The sequence below is a fragment of the Pan troglodytes genome, chromosome 1 (genome assembly GCF_028858775.2).
Source record: "Pan troglodytes isolate AG18354 chromosome 1, NHGRI_mPanTro3-v2.0_pri, whole genome shotgun sequence".
NCBI lineage: Eukaryota > Metazoa > Chordata > Mammalia > Primates > Hominidae > Pan > Pan troglodytes.
The window spans coordinates 62,380,897-62,395,444 of record NC_072398.2 but is presented as its reverse complement, the minus strand read 5'-3'; positions in this window follow the sequence as shown (position 1 = coordinate 62,395,444).

The following is a 14,548-nucleotide window of genomic DNA, read 5'->3' as shown; positions in this document are numbered from 1 at the left end:
ATTTTTGTATTTTTTTAGTAGAGATGGGGTTTCGCCATTTTGACCAGGCTGGTCTTGAACTCCTGACTGCAAGTGATCCTCCCACCTTGGCCTCCCAAAGTGCTAAGATTACAGGCATAAGCCACCGTGCCCGGCCAAACAACTAGTTAGTAAATCTTTACTAAAGAAGGAAGGAAAGAAGGATCTGGACTACCAGTTATTTCTCCTATTACTGCAAAACTTTAAAAGCATGGCCATATCTCTGCATAATAATAGATAACTCTTACACAGGCTTGGTATCTAACTGGTTCTATTATAATATTGCACAATTCACTAGTTTAATTTCTAAAACAGCTAATAGAGATAAGTAGTAGTATATCATACACATTTTACAGATAAGGACACTGAGGCACAGAAATATCATGCAATTGACCAAGGTCACGCATATATTAAGTGGAAGAACTGAGATTTGACCAAGGGAAGTCTAACACCAGTCTGTGTGCTTCACCATTGTGCTAAAAGCAAAGGGCAAAAGCTTGTTGCTACAAAATAAGCTTTGGATCTCAATCGATTTTTAGAGAAAGCTTTATGATACATGCTTTCAAACACCCTCTTTAAACAGAAATATAAACTCTTTTAAGAAAAAAATTTCAAGAATATTTAAATAAGGATTTACGTAATAGAGTTCCATTAGAAAAGTTTTCTTAATTTTTCTCAGGAAGTTTGTACTATACAGATTCACACTGAAAAAATCACCCTACTTAGCCAAGGAACAGACTTTTACCTAACGGATGATTATTTCAGCTGCATTATGTCTGAAAATAAATTCATACTTGGTTATTAATATTTTTCTTCTCACAAGTCAAAATTTATTTTTCAGCTGTCTCACCTAACCAAAAACCTCATGCTAGATGAAATCTGAAATGTTTGTTTTGTACCAGAAGGAATACCTGATTGCTGTCAGGTATGTGGCATTCTAGCATGTTTCTGGTATAACTAGAGCTATATCTTGGACAATGCCTTTAATTTCTATGTGCCTAAGTTTCCTCATATCTAAAAGAGTGCCTAAAACCAGCAAGGATTATTACAAGTGCATACTTGAAATAAATAAGATGTAACTCTATTTATGATTTTTGGGAGGGTGAAAAGTCAGAAACCCTTTTAATAGGTGAGGTAAAAAACATGACAATATCCTTGTTAAACCCAAAGAAATTTAGGAGGAAATCCTCACTTTGTTTTTTATCATGTTCTTACTTGATTTTTATTTTTATCTATGTATACTTTTTGTTTGTATCAAATGTGGGGACACTATGTCCACTGTTTTGTATCATCCTTTTATCATTGTAAAATATATGTTTGAGATAGTTGCTTACAAGCACATTCTACTACCTCCTTTTGAACAACTGCATGATAATCCATTGTATCAATCTGGGATTAATCTTTAGTCAGTTCCATATTTATTGACTTTATATTGTTTATAGTCTTAATATCATAAATAATGCAGCAAGCAATATTCTATCACATGTTTTTGCTCATCTATGTGAATATCACTATAGCAAAATTTCTAGATATGCAATTATAAAGCCAAAGGATTTATACATTAAAAATATTGACAGATATTGGCCAAATAGTTGAAATAATTCTTTATATTTTAAGATAATTAAAATTTAATTGTCATTTATTTATGGATTTATTAATTCAACGTCTATTAATTGGTCATATACTGAGTCTAAAGGTTTGTTCTATGTAAGTATCTACAAGGATATAGCAGTAAACAAAATACAAGTCTAAGACCAAACACTAAACAGACGTGAATGACCACACACACACACACACACACTCGTGCACGCGTTTAGAAAAGAATTTTTATGCATTTGTTCATCTCTGTTCTTAGCCAAGGCTTGTTTGGGGCACTCTTGCTGTCTGTGGTAGATGCTGTAGAGAACTGCCCTGATCGCCCTTTGAGACTAAATAACTGATTTTCTCAACTGCTGAGAGGGTTGGCTGCTACGAGTTTCCTGCAGTTCATGACCTCTTTCTATGCAATACTACTTCCTTCACCACTACGGATGTTGTTTCCCAGACCATTCCTTCTTTGATAAGCATCCATTGTGAAAGTCTCCATCTCAGAAGCTGTTTCCTGATAATCCTAAGCTAAGATACTTCCTATTTGTACTCAGCAAGGACTTGGCGGTTATACATTCAGGATTGGAGCTTGAGGCTTTGAATGGGTCTCAGCTCTACTAGAGCTCTTACAGTACCTGCTTCTCACAGTGTGATGGTTCAAGCTCCCTGGTGGAACATGCTTCTCTGCAGAAGGGAATGAGAGAGAATGAGCTTCACCATCTTCCTTTCTATCTTGCCCAGGATTTAGCCACCTGAGTGGCTCAAGCTTTCTCAGAGTAAGCTCTTGCCAGACTCCTTTCCAATGTGTTTTCTTTCTGACATGATTACTCTCTCTCCTTTCTCTCTCTCTCTCTCTACACACACAAAATAGATGCACACATATATGTATGTGTGTGTGTAGCTATTTACTTATACATTTATTATGTATATGTATTTATATATACATAATTGCCATTGTTTAGGAATGTTTTAATGCATTTATCAAACTCTTTAATGGCTTCTATGTTTTGAATATCAAGAAAGGCCTCCTCCCAAAATCCTCTCAGGCTTTCATCTAGAACTTTAACTTTTTCATTTATTGACATTAAACACTTCATACAGTTGGAATATATCATGGTCTAAGGAATTAGGTAGGAATACAGCTTGGTTTGTTCTTTTCCAAATAGGCAAACAGTTATCCAGTATTATCTCTTGAATACTTTATAATTTTTCACTATTGTAAAATGCTGCCTTATCATATATGAAGTCCTCTCTCTCTCTTCAGGTCTCTCTCTGAACTCCTCTATTCTACTGATCTTTCTATTACTTATGTCACATTGCTTTAATTACTATACTTTATAGCAGATTTAAATATCTGATAGGGCTATTTCTTCATTACTTCTTTATTGACTTGGTATTCTTTAATTTTCTACATGAATTTTGTAATCCGTGCCTTGTTCCATCATAAAACATATTTGGGACAGGTGCAGTGGCTCACGCCTGTAATTCCAGCACTTAGGGAGGCTGAGGCAGGTGGATTGCTTAAGTCTAGCAGTTTGAGACCAGCCTGGGCAATATGGTGAGACCCTGTCTCTACAAAAAATAAAATTTAGCTGGGTGTGGTAGCGCAAGCTGTGGTACCAGCTACTCAGGAGGCTGAGGCAGGAGGATCACCTGAGCCCAGGCAGCTCAAAGCTGCAGTATCTCACCACTGCAATCCAGCCTGGGCAGGGGAGCAAGACCCAGTCTCAAAAAAAAAAGTGTATTTTTATTGGGATTGCATTGTATTTATAAAATAAATTAAGGGAAATAAACACAACTATAGCAGTGAAAATTTTAAAAAAGTATGCATTGTTATTTATTCAACTCTTAAAAATATCTCTCTTTGGCTATTCATCACATAATTCTTACACCTTTACGTTTATTCCTAATTTTTTTTTTTTTTACTGTTGCTATTGTAAATAAAATCTTTACTACATTTTCCTAACTAGTTGTAAAGAAAGTCATTGTAGGAGAGCCATGATGTTTTTTACATTAATTTGTATCTAGCCAGCTTAATTATTTTTTAACTTTACAATTGAATATCAGTTGATGCCTTTGAGCCCCTACAGGTATACAATCATACCATCTAAAATAAATGACATTTTTTCTCTTGTTCTTTAATTTTTGTGACTTATTTCTTCTTTTTTTCTACTTACTTTAATTCTTTAAAAATTGTAGTAACTAATATTAAAGTTGTGGGATGCTTATCTTGTTCCTGATGTTAGTCAGAATATATAGTTTCCCCATTAGGCATGATGCAATTTGAGTTTGAAGAAACATATTATATGTTGGAAATAATCTCTCATTCCAGTTTTACAAAGGTTTCTTTTGAATCACTAATAAATATTAAACTTTATAATACTTTTCTTGGCATCTATAGTAATGATTAAATGGCTTATTTATTTTGACCTTTTAATTATATTAATTATAGCAGATGTCCTAATACTGAAAATCTTTCTTTGGGAAAACCCCTCTGAGTCATGGTGAAGTATTCTCCTAAGAAGTTGCTGTATTCTATTAACTGATTTTTTTTTTTTTTTTTTTTTTCCAGAAGGAGTCTCGCTCTGACGCCCAGGCTGGAGTGCAGTGGTGCGATCTCCGTTCACTGCAAGCTCTACCTCCCTGGTTCACGCCATTCTCCTGCCTCAGCTTCCCGAGCAGCTGGGACTACAGGCGCCCGCCACCATGCCTGGCTAATTTTTTGTATTTTTAGTAGAGACGGGGTTTCACCGTGTTAGCCAGGATGGTCTCGATCTCCTGACCTCATGATCCACCCACCTTGGCCTCCCAAAGTGCTGGGATTACAGGCGTGAACCACCGCGCCCGGCCAGCTGATTTTTATATTAACATTGATACTTAGATGTAAGATGGGTTTGTATTTTTAAAAGATGTATTCATCAGCCTTTATTTACTTTTTTTTTTTTTTTTTTTTTTTGTGAGACAGAATCTCACTCTGTCGCCTAGGCGGGAGTACAGTGGTGTGATCTCGGCTCACTGCAACTTCTGCCTCCCAGGTTCAAGGGATTCTCCTGCCTCAGCCTCCCGAGTAGCTGAGATTACAGCCATGTGCCATCACACTTTACTAATTTTTGTATTTTTAGTAGAGATGGGGTTTCACCGTGTTGGTCAGGCTGGTCTTCAATTCCTGATCTCAAATGATCCTCCTGCCTCTGCCTCCCAAAGTGCTGGGATTACAGGTGTGAGCCACCACACCCAGACTCATTTACGTTTTATTGTATGTCAGTCCAGATTCTCATCTGGAAGAAATAAAAACATATTCTGACTGATATTAGTGGAAAATAGATTCATGAAAGTATTTGGGAGGCTCACAGAACCTCCTGGAATGCTCAGAACTAAACCAGGAGGCTACACGCCCAAGAGCAATGTTCCAAAGACCCTCTACAGCATGGAGAAGAAGACGGCACAGCTGATTTCCAGATGTGGCTTGTGCTGCCAATGCAAAGAACATGGACTCTCAATGGTACCACCACATCTGCTGTCCTTGCTATCTCTGGAAATCCAAAATAAATGCAACCAATTCTGCTGCTTGTTTTCAGAATTTATTTGGCATGAATCCTGGTTCTGGAAACACTGTCTTATAGTCTTGGGTGGGTACATCCGATTGGAGGAGCCCTCCCCCAATTAGCGTTTTTCAGAGAAACAGAGCCATTACTATGTATGTATCTATCTACAATATATATAAATAGAAGATAATTTTTAAATTTTTTAATATTTATTTATTTATTTAAATAAAGTTCTGTCGCCAGGCTGGAGTGCAGTGGTGCGATCTCAACTCACTGCAACTTCCGCCTCCGGGGTTCAAGCGATTCTACTGCCTCTGCCTCCCAAGTAGCTGGGACTATAGGCACGTACCACCACGCCCAGCTAATTTTTGTTATTTTTAGTAGAGACGGGGTTTCACCATATAGGCCAGGATTGTCTCATGTCTCGATCATTTGACCTCGTGATCCGCCCGCCTCAGCTTCCTAAGTGCTGGGATTACAGGCCATCGCGCCCGGCAGAAGAGAAAATTTATTATGAGAATTGGCTCATGCAACTATGGAGGTCGAAAAGTCCCATGATATGTCATCTGCAAACTGGAAACCCAGGAAAGTCTGAGGTGTAATTCAGTTGTAAGACCTGAGAAAAGAGGGAGTAGGGAATAGAGGATTGGTGTAAGTCTCAAAGTCCTTTGACCTGTGAAACAAGGGCTGCAATGTTTATAGGGTAGGAGAAGATAATTGTCCCAGCTCAAGAAGAGAGAGAAAATTTGCACTTCCTTCACCTTTCTATTTGACCCTAAACAGACTGAATCATGTTCGCACACACTGGTGATGGATCTTCTTTACTCAGATCACTGATTCAAATGTTAATCTCTTCCAGAAACTCCCTCAAAGGCTCTCCAAGAAATAACGCACTCCCTCAAAGGCACTCCTAGAAATACCAGGTATTTGGGTATCTTTTAGTCCAGTCAAGTTGACACATAAAATTAACCATCACACTCCCTGTGATATGGTTATTATTTCCTGCTTTTAACATATTGATTTCTTCTCTCTGCTTTCCTCATTTTTTCCTATTAGTCTTTTTCTACCTTGGATTGAGTGTTTACATTCATGTATTTGAAATTGATTTCTTTTTCTTGTGTTCCAAAGATTTTTGTATGTAATATTTACATAATTTTTATTTTCTAAATTTTTGCAATTTTGATTTGAGAGTTTTTTTTTCTTATTTCTACATTTCTTTTTAGTGGGCCAGAATGTTTATGTTGTTTGTATTATTACTTATAAATTTTATTACATTTGGAATAGAGAATGTACAATAAACAGTTTGATAATTTATTGAACTTTATAATTTATTGATTTTGTCTATTTTTCTAGCATTTTATTATGAAAAAATTTAAACATACAGCAAAGATGACAGAATATTATAGAGAACACCATATACCCAGCCTCGAGATTCTACCATTAACATTTTACTATATGTGCTTTTTCACATATCGATCAATCTAGCCATACATCTATCTGTACATTAATTCATCTTATTTTTTCATGCATTTTAAAGTAAATTGTAAACATCAGTGCACTTTCCTCTAAATACTTCAGCATGTATATCATTAGCTAGTATTCAGTACTTATTCGGGTTTTTTTTCCTTGTTTTGAGGTAAAATTTATATATACTAAAATACAAAAATCTTAAAATTATACATTAGCTAAAGTTTAAGAAATTCATATATTGGTGTACCGCACACCGTATTAAGATAGAAATGTTACAATCTCTCTTAGTCTGTTCCTGCTGCTATAACAAAATACCTTAGGCTGGGTAATTCATAAGCAGCAGAAATTTATTCTTCACAGTTCTGGAGGCTGGGAACTCCAAGATCAAGGTGCCAGCAGATTCATTGTCTGGTGAGGGTTGCTCTCAGCTCCGAAAATGGTGCTTTGTTGCTGTGTCCTCATGTGGCTAAAGCAAAAGTGCAAAACAAAGTCAAATAGCTCCCTCATGTCTCTGTTACAAGGTCATTATATCCGTTTTTGACGGCTTGCCCTTATGACTTAATCACGTCCTGAAGGCACTTAATCACTTCCTTAAGGTACCACCTTCTAATACTACCATCTCAGTAGTTAAGTTTTAACATACGAATTTTGGAGGGATCCATGTATTCAAGCCATAGTACTATCCCCTTAGAAAGTTCCCTCATGCCCCCTTCCCAGTCAATCTCCACCTCTCACCCTCAGAGACATACACTATTCTGATACTTCTCCACCATAGTTTAGTTTGCCTGTTCTCTAAATGGAATCTAAGAGTATGTGCTTTTTTGTGTGTGTGACATTTTTAGTCTGAGCATGTTTTGGAGATTAATTCATGTTGTTGCATGTATCAGTAATTGCTTCCTTATTATGGGGAAGTATTCCATTGTAGGAATATGCCAAATTTCTTTATCTATTCTCCTATGATGCACACCTGGATATTTCCAGTTTTGCTTTTTTATTAATAATTTAGCTAGAAAACATTTTTATATAAATCTAGTTATGGACATATGTTTTCATTTCTCTTGGGTTTTTGTCAGTTTTTACAAATACTCCATTATCATTTGTAAAAGTTGTATTTTGTATTTAGTTACATTAGATGGTGCCTATATATTTTTAGCCTATTTATTATAAGTTAGAGTAAGTGTTATAGGTTGAATCATGTGCCTGCCCCTACCAAAAAAAATGTTGAAATTATAACCCCTAGTGCCTATGTATACGACCTTATTTGGTAATAGAGTTTTTGCAGATGATCAAGTTAAGAAGAGGTCACTATTGTGGGCCCTAATTCAGAATGACTATCTCCTTACAAAAAGGTAAAATTTAGAAACAATGTAGACACAGAAAGAACACCGCTGGAATTATGCTGCTATAAGCCAAGGAATACTAAAGATTTCTAGCAAACCACCACTAGATAGGAGATAGACATGGAACAGGTTCTCCCTTCTAGCTATATGAAGGAATAAACCTATCGACATCTTTTTTGACTTTTAACCACCAGAATTGTGACATAATAAATTTCTCTTGTTTAAGCCACTCAGTTTTTCGTACTTTGTTACAGTAGCCCTAGCAAACTGATATAGTAAGATAAGTGAATTTTCCTCACATTGTTTTCTGCGTATTCATCCTTGTATTACACTTGTTTTAATTTTGCTTTATACTTTTCAATACAATTTTATTTCATTATAAATATTCACATTTAGTGGATCTTTATTTATACTTGGCTTCTATCATAAGAAACTTTTCTTTTTTAAAATTTAATGCTTTTTTTGTCTTGCATTCCATTTTGACTGAAAATATATTTTTCTTTGCATTTGCCTATCGTGTCATTTCCTGTTCTTTTTTTAAATTAAATTTAATTCATTAATTTATTTATTTTGAGATGGAGTCTCACTCTGTCCCCCAGGCTGGAGTGCAGTGGCGTGATCTTGGCTCACTGCAATCTCTGTCTCTCAGGTTCAAGTGTTTCTCCTGCCTCATCCTCCAGAGTAGCTAGGACCACAGGTGCGTACCACCATGCCCGGCTAAATTTTGTATTTTTAGTAGAGGCGGGGTTTTACCATGTTGGCCATTCTGGCTGGTCTCGAACTCCTAACCTCAGGTGATCTGCCTGCCTTGGCCTCTCAAAGTGCTGGGATTACAGGCGTGAGCCACAGTGCCCGGCCCCTGTTCTCCCATTATTAGTTTTCCTTAATCGCTTTGTTTTATATGTGTTTTACATATTGCAAATAGATAGGTTTTGTTTCCGTGATCTAACAGAGGTTATACATCTTTTACTTAACTTTTTATCATCTTTTACTTAACTTTTTAACAAACGCACTTGGCTCTGAGAAATTTTGAAATTCATTTTCATGGTTTCCAAAATGCTTTTGATTTCACATGACATTTTACAATTGAGTGATTCTAAGATCATGTGTGTGTGTTAGCAGTACCTGGTGACAACAATTAATTACCTACTCTGAGAAATATAATCAGGAAGCATGGCTTTATTATCTATTTGGTGCCTCCCAGGACCAAAAAATTCCTTTGTTTACAAAGGTTTCACATGCCTGGTTAGCCATAAAATGTTTTGGCAGTTAAATATATGTATATAAATATTTAAAATAATAAAATGCAAGAGGCACATATAATGGAGTAAAACAATACAACAGGTTTGGCCACGTTTTTAGACCTCATGATACTTAACCTCTGGGCAGCACAAGTTGAGATCGATCTTTTCCTCTTTTAAACTACCTTTTCCCTTCACTTTTTGACATAACCCTCCATGGCTTTTCTCTTTCTTCTCTGAGCATTTGTTACCACTCATCTTTTTATGTTCATCCTCCCCTGTCCTATATTGTACTGCCTCCAAATGTGATCTTAGCCCCTCTTTTCTCACTTTTTGTGCTCTTCCCCTAGGCTCAATTATCAGCAGATGGCTCAAATACTCATATCTCTACTTAGACTTCTCCTCTGAGCTCCAAACTTGAATATCTAAAGGCCTATGTTTTCACCTGGATGTTTCAATGACACCTCAAACTTGGCATATCCAAAATGGAACTCATGATCTAAGCCCTCTCTGCCCTCTCCCTATTCACCTCACCAAATCTGCCTGTCTTTGTTCCCCCCTTTCAGCAAATTATAGCACAATTCTTCTTTCATGATTTTACTTCCTAAATATCTTTTGCATTTGTGTAATTTTTTCCTACCACCACTACCCTGGCTCAAACCATAATCTACTCTCACATATGCCTTCTGGTTTCCTTCCTATCTATTATCCAAAGCAGCCAAAATGATCTTTTCCTTTTTCTTTTTTTCCTTTTTTTTTTTGAGATAGAGTCTAGCTCTGTGGCCCAGGCTGGAGTGCAGTGGCACCATCTCGGCTCACTGCAAACTCTGCCTCCCAGGTTCAAGAGATTCTCTTGCCTCAGCCTCCCAAGTAGCTGGGATTACAGGTGTCTGACACCATGCTCAGATAATTTTTATATTTTTTTTAGTAGAGACGGTGTTTCATTGTGTTGGCCAGGCTGGTCTCGAACTCCTGACCTCGTGATCTGCCTGCCTCGGCCTCCCAAAGTGCTGGGGTTACAAGTGTGAGCCACTGTGTCTGATAGATCTTTTTCAAATAAAATAAAATAAAATAAAATAAAAATTTGACAAGTCATTCTCTGGCTTGCAATCCTTCCACATCTGCAGATGCTCTTAGGATAAAGAAAAAAATTCTTCCTAAGCCTACTAGGCTTTGCATCGTGTGTTCTCATTTAATTTCCACCTCAGCTTCCTCTCTCTGTTAGTCTTCTAGTTAGTACTTTTAGTTCTTAGAACGGGGCATTTACACAGACTCCTCTCTTTGCCTGCATATTAGTCCTAACTAACTAATAACTCTTTACCTAATGAAGTTTGTTCATTGTTCAGAACTCATAGTGCACTTTATCAGAAAAGTCTTCCAATTATGACTTCTTATGTCACTCTATGTGTTTTCTTAATGGTTCCTAAGATGGTTGCATTTTTACACTTACTTATGGGATTACTTGAGTAACATCAATCTCTCTAACTAGAATGAAAGCTTCGTAAAGAGGACCCTGATGATTTTATTCACCGTTTTATTCTTAACACAATGTGTATACTCCATATAATGATTGAATGAATAATTGAATGAATGAAAATGACTATGAGTTCTATTCATGTAGACATTAGACTATCATACTGAAGCTTAATATTACAAATATGTCATCATAACAGTTAAACTTTCTACAAAATAATGGATATTCTGAAAACATGAATTATATGTAAATTTACAACTACGTATTTTTAGGTATTGTGTGGATGAGCTTTCTTTGCATATAAAATATGATTTCATTGAAAGGGAGTTAAATTATAGAATGTCCTACTTGAAGATGACATCCATAGTAAGTACTATTAGGAGAGATGATTCATTGTAGTCAAATGATCTATATTCAGAAGTCCAGTCTTGAGAAATAAGTAAACAACCATGGTCTTTGCAAAGAAAATCTAATTATTTACACAATGCTGTGTATTTCCATTCTATTCATCTCATGTGGCATTAATCAGAATCAACAATTTTATGGTTCAGAAGTACGTCATTGCCATAATCACATTAACTTTGAAGCCAGCTTCAATGACAACATATGTCATAGTTGCAGCAAACATGAATATGCAGAAACATAAAGTGTGCAGTGAAAAGATTTAGGGAGATTTATGTTCTAATTCTGGCTCCATCATTTTTAATTTCTTCAAGTGTCAGTCTTGTTTTCTTTAACTTGGGAAAAATAATTTCTATCTTGTAGTGTCGTGTTATTAAGTTGTAATCAAGTGCTTGGCCTGGTTTCTTTCTTATAGTCCCAGTTAAGAGAAACCAGCATTTTCAAAGCTCCACAGGCGGTTCTGCTGATTCCCCAAACGTTTTCTCCTCTGCTGGGGCATTTCACTCCTTTTATAACTCCCATTAATGAGTGTCCCTGAGGAGCCACGTATTTTACTTTTATTACTCACAATAATTTTGTAAAGTTTTTGTGGTACACGGAAGTTAAATAATTTGTCTAAGTTCCCAGAGTGAGTCAGTTCAGGAGAGAGGGAAAGAATCAAGTGTTGATAGACCTCAAAGCTCATTTTCTTTACTATTCTGTGTAGCAACATCACCCCAATAATTGAAAAACCTATTTTTGGCAACTTGCTCAAGTTTTGTACCACATGTAGTTTCTAGGATAATATCTAAGAACCTGTCTGATCCTGGCAGTAGAGAACATGGGGCTTTCTTTATGGATAAGTAGCACCAGATTCTGGGTTAAAGACCAGGAATGAGCCTCACTCTTGACACTAGCTTTGCAGCTTTGGGCAAATCTATGAATTTGTCTGAGTCTTAGCTCACTCAGTTGAAAAACATAGATAACACATGATTTTACAGGAATGCTCTCATGAGGTTTATAGTGATAATGAGAGACTGTAATATGAAATGCCACATCTATATAAGTTGATATTATATGGCTCTGTAAATCATGGAAATCTATATATGGCTACCTCTCATTCATTTCATTTGGTAATTAAGGAGTAAAGCATTACCGTTAAGGTAAATTATAAATACAAAGTAATATGGCTTCTGATTTATGTTTTCATTTATTCAGGCATTATTCTAGTACAATAAGAGAAATGTGTGTGTGTGTGTGCGCGCGCGCTTTAATTAGCTGTCAGGCAGTTTTAACATTCTCTCACCAGTAAGCATTTCCTAGGGCTTTAGAAATAGGCTGGTTGAATAAGTCTTTAAGTATACTTTTACAAACCATCATGTGTCATTCTTTTCAGACAACTAAATACAAACTAAGATATTAGGATGTCCAGAGGCCTTCCTTAAACTTAAAATTTCGGTTGTGTGCTAAAATAATGAGACATTGATGCATACTTTCTGGAAACATTAATTGCCCCTGAGATAGAGAGAAACCACATCCTTCCTAGATAAGGAATGGGGAAGGAAGTGAGCTGGGGAGGAGTGGATACTAGACATTTTACATTAGCCAGTAACAAAATTTAATACTAAATTTATGAGGAATTGAGGGAGGGGAATTCTTGATTAAAATTGCCACCTTTCTTGACTTGTTAGATTAAAATACCAGAGTTTAGCAATCACAGATGGTTTAGATTTTTCAGAGGCTTCTTAAAGGTTTGAGGAGAGAGATCACCTGGTCATTTTAGGCTGTATTTAATATTTAAAGTGTATAGTCTTGTCTCTATGTTAAATTAGTATTGCATTTTTAAAAATTGATGGATATAAGCAACAGAGAGAATCAAAGTTTTGAATTCTCTATAAAAAAGTTGTTTTTCCAATCAGTTGCTACCGTCCCCAAGAATCCAAATGCTTTATGGGAAAATTTAGAGCTGTTGAAATTTTTTGGGAAGTTTCCTTTAAGTTCTCAATCTACTTACAAAGTCTAGAGGACAGAACTGATTAGAGGCAGGGAATCATTTGAACCTGGGAGGCTGAGGTTGCAGTGAGCCAAGACTGTGCCATTGCACTCTAGCCTGGGTGAGAAAAGTGAAACTCCGTCTGAAAAAACAAAAAAGAGAGAGAAAAAAGAGAAAAATATTTGAAATATGATTTTTAAGATTTATCTAACTCAGCTGATAGACACCAAATTTCCTAAGACTTAGTTTGTCCTCCCTTGAGAACTCAATGCAGTAAACCAGCTGGAATTCCCCAGCCCCTGACCACAGCTCAACGGCCTGAATCTGGTTATTTTAATAAAATTTTTATCTAAAGATAAAATTATATGTAAAAATATAGTTTTATATCAGAAATGACGACAGAGAAGAGACTGGTAAAGGAATGAAGGAAAATATCTTACATATATACTGAAATGCTGATTGTTAAAGGATATAATATTGAATAGTAAAGCTGAATATGGACATTTTCCCTGTTGTGACTTAAGTTTACATTAAAAGATTATGGGGCCGGGCATGGTGGCTCGCACCTGTAATCCCAGCACTTTGGGAGGCCGAGGCAGGTGGGTCATGAGGTCAGGAGTTCGAGACCAGCCTGGCCAGTGTGGTGAAACTCCATCTCTACTAAAAATACAAAAAAATTAGCCAGGCATGGTGGCACATGCCTGTAATACCAGCTACTCGAGAGGCTGAGACAGGAGAATCGCTTAAACCCGGGAGGTGGAGGTTGCAGTGAACCGAGATCACACCACTGCACTCCAGCCTGGACGACACAGCGAGACTCCATTTCAAAAAAAAAAAAAAAAAAGATTATGATTGACTATAAAACATTTAGACTCTCATTAGACTTTCATTAGCTTCACTATGCAATATTTATCAAATGCTCACCACTCTAGATCCTAACTTCTTAGACTATTCAATGTCTAAGAAAATACATCTTCCTTGCAATTTCTTACATGATATTAATAAAATTAATTTAAACGAGCATTTCCATTGTGTCTGAGGATTAGCGTGAGTTTTATTGTGGTATATGTCAACTATGGGGTAGGGAGACACTGTGCTTCTCCTAGAAGCACTGATATAAAATTCAATGTTTAGACATGGTATGGTGTCCAAAGTGTAATGCATCAAAACACAGCTTTTTCAGGAAAACAGCAACACATTTTTGAAACACTCTAGCCTAGGTTTTTATGGATGGGGAGTGGATAGTAAGGGAGAACTCAAAGGAATGCTATGTTTGAAAACCCTGGCTGCCTAGCGATTTATTGAAAAATCAGAAAGCAAAAAATAAGGCTTTAATTCAACAAGTGGGCAATCTCTCAGCGTCCCAATACTCTGAGGAGGGAAGTGATATAGTGATATAGTTCAGTGATATAGTTTGAATATATGTCCCCACCAAATCTCATGTTGAATTTTAATCCCCAATGTTGGAGGTGAGGCATGGTGGGAAGTGTTTGGGTCAT